Source organism: Eumetopias jubatus, unplaced genomic scaffold (genome assembly GCF_037043125.1).
Source record: "Eumetopias jubatus isolate StellerSeaLion01/CBP00866 unplaced genomic scaffold, mEumJub1_p1.0 scaffold_7, whole genome shotgun sequence".
NCBI classification, from domain to species: Eukaryota; Metazoa; Chordata; class Mammalia; order Carnivora; family Otariidae; genus Eumetopias; species Eumetopias jubatus.
The window spans coordinates 10,248,698-10,254,697 of NW_028274813.1; positions in this window are offsets into that span (position 1 = coordinate 10,248,698).

Consider the following 6,000-nt stretch of genomic DNA (forward strand, 5'->3'; position numbering starts at 1 on the left):
CTATGAAAGAATGTATCTCAAGATTAAAAATAATTACAAGAAAGGCCATTGTAAAGAGTATGAAAAAAATGCAGAAATCAATGTTGCCAATCATTTCTATTGTCCACACTGTGCACTGAATTCAGTTATAAGATCTTGGCTTTTGAAGCAAAGGGAAATCTGTAACCTCCATAGTTTTTAGTGACAGCATGGATGTTTGTGGGCATAAAATAATTTCATTGTCTCTTCCTGGAATCCGGCTCCAGTTGAGCTTCATATTAGCACAATTCTTTCTGCTCTGATTTTAAAAGACCCTGAAGTATTGTTCAAGTGAGTGACACCTACAATGGCTCTAAAAAGGTCAAGGATACGCCATAGATGTCTGACTTAGCTGAACGAGATAAGACCGTCTGAACAATTGGGCTTTGAATTTGAAGTTCAGGTTTCAAGAAAGCGAGACAAATAGGAAGCTAAATCGGGGTGCAGATTTTTCACTAGTCCACTAAGACACTTCTCCCAGAGAGAGCTCTTCCTCCGAACAAATGTGCCCCATGGCTAGATGAATAAGACACTTGATGTCATCAATTGTAGGGTTTAGCAAAGGAGACAGGACTATTCTACCAATGAGGGTTTTTCAATCCCCTTTACAAAAGCTGCCTTTATTAATGTTTAGTTACAGGAGTCAGACATGATCATTATACAAACTTCATAAAAGCCATAAAAGCAATACGAAAAATAAAATGAAGTCATGCAAAAACCCACCACCCAGAGTGAGTCCTATTAGCCTTTTATTATATATTTTTCTTATATAAATACATTCATGCTAAAATAGATGCATGTGTGCACACACAAATATACACTTACCGAAATGCAATCCTTCTCGACACACTGCTTTTTAAACATTTTTTGGGCATAATAATGTATCATTTTAATGACTGTATCATATTCCGTATTTGAGGTGTGCCATAGTTTTTAAAGTTCTCTTTGAATGGGCTTCTCAATTGTTTTCAAATTTTAAAAATACTAAGATGCATAGCCTTTAACTATAGAAGTGGAATTCAAATTGCTCACTCAAAGGATAAGCAGATGATAGGATATTGAAGCATTTTCTTGCAGATTATCTCCCCCAAAAGTTGTATCGGGTCAACTGGATAGCCATAGTTCATTTGAACTGTGATCTTTTGTAAATCGAATTCTCATATACACATGGATCTGTTTCTCGATTCTCTTGGCTAGAGCAAAGTGTCTTTGTGCCCCGGTACCTTACATATTAATACTGTGGTTTGACTTTATGGAACAAGTGTCCTGTGTGATTCTTTTTTTTTTTTTTGGAAAAGATTTTTCTAGAATTTTTTAAAAATAAAACAAGGCTTTTAGATGAATTTTATTTTTTTTAGGTATTTTATTTATTTATTTGTCAGAGAGGGGAAGAGAGAGAGAGCACAAGCAGGGGGAATGGCAGGCAGAGGGAGAAGCAGGCTCCCTGCTGAGCAAGGAGCCCAACATGGGGCTCGATCCCAGAACCCTGAAGGCAGGCTCTGAACCGACTGAGACCCCAGGCATCCCTCTAGATGAATTTTAGAATCCTTTTGTTAGAGCCCAAGAAGAGTTCTGCTGGAATGTTGATAGGAATTATCCTGAATGCATAAATCAATTGCAAGGAAATTTAGACCCTATAACGTGGAGAGTCTTCCCATCTAAGTACCAGAGGAATCTCATCTTTATGTGACCTTCACCAGGTTTTCTTTCTGCTGTTTCTTTTTTTCCTAAAGCTCTTGCACATTTCTTGTTAATAGCATCAGGGACATATTGTACATTTTGTTGCTCTTTTGCATAAAATCTTTTCTTCTTTGGCTGGCTGCCTTTCATACCACATACAGGAAAACTACCGGCTCACATCTTAACTGACCACCTCAATGAACATTTTGAACATAATGATTGTGTCTAACAACTTCTCAGGTTTTCTTGGCTTTTCCATTGCTATCATGCAGGGCGTCCGCATATAATGATTATTTTGTTGTTCAGATGATTTATTCCACTCAGGGCCAGAGATGGAAGGAAGAGTCTTGAAATTTGGATTTGTAAGCAGGGCGGGGGCAGAGTTGAGCCTTTATCTCAGCAAAAGGTAGCTTTGGCTGGAAAGTTCTAAAATTGGATTTTTACTCTCCTGGTCCGAAGCCTCCAATTCCCTAGCTATAGAGGCCATGATTCATCTGCACCTGTAGACACCTGTGATTTTTGTGCACAAAACAGCTCCTGATTAGAAGTTCTTTTTTACTCTCCCATCACATGAACTCTGGGAGCCTCTGAGCTCCCTTGCCTCGGCCTGACAGAACCATCCTCTCTTCCAGGTGGAGGATGTGCTCCCCTGAGCTGCCCAGGCTGTCCTGTCCCTAGGGCGCGTCTCAGGACAGTTAATTGGGTCTCCAACATGTGTTCTGTCAATGTGAAACTTTGCTTTCTTTAAGAGGTCTGTGGCGTCTCTGACAGAGCAGAAAGAGATAAAAGACCAGGAGGCTTTCACTGATTTTCTCCTGGATCTTACTCTACCCCAAACCACTGGCGAGATTTCAGGCCACAGTAGGGGTCTTGGGAGAATAGCGCTCAGAGGGGTAGATGTTGAGAGCTGGCATGATTGATGTTTTAAATACTGTTTCCTCATCTGCTTCTTTCTGTTGATTCCCAACTCTAATAGAAAGGGTTTCTTACTCGTTTTGCTTTTCATTTTATGTTCCTTCTATTCTCAACTGGCGGTGCTCAGGAGAATCCTTTACAAAAAGAAGTATTATTTCCATTACCCTGGAGTGGAGAAAGAAAAAGAAAAAACTGCATGCGGGTTGTGCAAATTGTCTAGAGAACACGAACTCTAATGGCTTTTCCGCCCAGTTCTAGGACTTTGGCAATTGGTTAAACGTAACTCCGAAAACCATCAAAATTTCTGAGACGTACACTGCTTCAGCTTTTCAATTGCTGCAATAGGAATGGTAGTCCCAAACAATACTTCCCTTTCATTCCCATGCTTTATCATCCTTTTAGTTCAGTCCCTTTATCACAGATCTGTTGTACACCTGGGTCTTCTTTCCACTTCTTTGAAACCGATTGTCACACATTTTCCCATAAGCCTCAAGAGACAAACTTCTCTCTGCCCTTGAAAACTTCCTCCACAAACTGTTTATTCTAATCAAACTTCTACGTAAACTTCTGTGTTGGCTCCAAAGAACAACAGGGAACATAAAGTAGTAGTAGGAAAAAAAAAACTAGGGGTGCCTGGGTGGCTCAGTTGGTTAAGCATCCAACTCTTGGTTTCAGCTCAGGTCATGATCTCAGGGTCATGGAATTGAGCCCTGAGTCGGGCTCCACGCTCAGCGCAGAGTCTGCTTGAGAGTCTCTCTCTCTCTCTCCCGCTGCTGCTTGTGTTCTCTCTCTCTCTAAAATAAATAAATAGATAAAATCTTTTTTAAAAAAGTAAAAAAAACCCACATATGCATATATACATATAAGCATATTCACATGCATGCATATATACATATATGTATATTCACATACACATATACAACCATAAACATTTATATATATGCACTTACATATATATAACTACCACACACATACATAACATTTAAATCCCAGCTCCACTCTTGACTATGTGACTTTGGCAAGTTACTTGAACTTTCTGACCCTCAGGTTCCTCATGTGTAAATGGAGATAATAATGTCCCCATTTTATTAATAATCTTAATAACAAACTCCTTTGAGTGCTAAGTGTGTCAGGCTCTCTCCCGGGCACTTTGCATGTATTATCTCACTTAATCTCCGCAATAATTTCTGACATAGTTGCAATGATCATCTCTGCTTTACAGGTGAAAAATAGAAGCTCAGGGCAGTTCATAACTTATGCTTGCAGTTTGGGGTCCTAACAAACACTCTGAGACTCAACTGGAGATTTGCATGCAGGAAGTGTATTGGGCAGTGCTTTTGGGAACAATCCCCATGAAGGAGAAAGTGGGTACCAACCACCATCCTGCAGATCACAATAGGGAATCATGTTGTAAAAGCAGAAAGCATTGCCACCTGCTGGAGAGCAACTCATGTCCTTGTGACAGGAGGAAGGCATTTTTCTCTGGATATTTGGAGGTTTTGTGATATTTCACAAGCAAATTTTCTGTGAAAGAACCAGTTTTGGAACATGAGGAATATGTTCCATGACGTGGCACCTAAGCACAAATTCATCTAAATCATCCGAAGTGCTCCCACAAAAGTGTTCTTGTAAAAGCAGCTCATCCTCTGTTCTTCAGCCAGTTGCTCGAGAGGGTTATTTAAAGAAAGTTTAATTGGTATATTTCGATGCTTTTCACTTGAAATTTAAGAGATGATGTGTTATACCCTTTTTTACTCTGTGTTCAGTCTTGGGGGGATGATACTAAAATAATTTTACAGCACTGAAAAAAGAGAGGAAATTAAGTGAACTGAAAAATAGGTCAGAAGAAATTCCCCCAGGTGCAAGATGGAGAGAAGGATAAAAATACAAAGAGGCGTCAGTGGACGTAAGCAGTGTCCTGAGGGAAACTAAGACACACATAACTGAAGTCAGAAAGCCAGAGAAGACAGAACGGACAGAAGCACTTTCTAACAATGGCTAAGACTTTTCCAGAACTGATGAAAGAGATCTCTTGTGAAATTTAAGATATTTAATAAATCCCAAGGAGAATCAAATTTAAAAAAAGGAAATATCTAAACACAGACACGCATCTTTTTGAACTGCAGACAATAAAAAACAAAGTTAATTTTTCAGGCAGCCCAGGTGGTGTGGTTACATTGTCTTCAAAGGGGGAGGACACCGACCTCTCACGTTTCAAGGACAAGGATGAAAACCAAAGGGCAATGGGAACAGATAAAAGATGAAAGGAAAATAAGTTCCGATGGAGGAAGTAGAATTCTATCAACCAGCAAAACTATCCTCCTGGGATGAGGGTGAAATCAAACGTTTTCAGGGCAAGAGAAGCAGAGAGAATTTGCCAACAGCAAACTCACTAGGAGAAAGAATAAGCAAGAGGGAAGGTCAAGGAAGGTCAAATGCACTAAGAAGTGGAGAACCCAAACCAGCAAACATGTGGGCTTACCTAAGTAAATATGGCTGCATACAACAATAATAACATAATTGCGTAATTTATATGGAATTGAAAATACACAACAACCACAACTTGTATGTTAGAATGGAGGTGTGTGAAATTAAGGTGTTCTAAGTTCCTTGTATTGTTCAGGAGGAGGGTCAAAGTACTAATTAGTATTGTACCTTGATAAATCAAAGGACTCGTGCTGCAGGTTTTAGGACAAGCACTGACAGAGTAGTCAAGTGTTTATCTTCCAACTTAGCAAGGGAAAATGAAATAATAAAAATATCTGTCCTAAAGAGGGCAAGAAAGGAGAGTAAAAGGACCATTAAATAGAAAAATTAGAAAGCACATAAAAATGTAAATGTAAACCCTAATATAGCAGGCATTCATTAAATGTAAAGAGAATACTTTGGGCTGGGTTTTGACACATCTGGAATCTGAGACCTAAGCTCAGGCAGTGATGGAGAAATGACAATGTTTTTACCAGTCACTGCCAGGAGCAGGTGGGTTTCACATTGGTAGCTGGTGCAGGCTGAGGTGAGCAAGGAGAAAGAATCCGTGGACACCTGAGACAGGTGCTAGGACCTGGCAGGAGCTTGGTCACAGGTAGTGGCCAGAACCCTTGTTCCAAGATCCCCTAGTCCCAGTATCCAGTGAGTGGCACAGAACCCAGGGCGATGAAGAAAGAGTAAGTGTGGGGTTAGTGCAAGTGGCTCCTGGAAACAACACATCAGATAGGTTAAAAAAAAAAAAAAAAGACACGACCGGGGAAGGAGACAGAAAGACAGAAACCAGAGTCCACAGAACTAGCCTGAAAATAGCTAGCAGCAAGTAGGAGGAAATTGTCAGACTTGGAATCAGACTTGAAAAACAGTGAGCACTTCAAAGGAGAGAGGAGATGCTGTGAATGC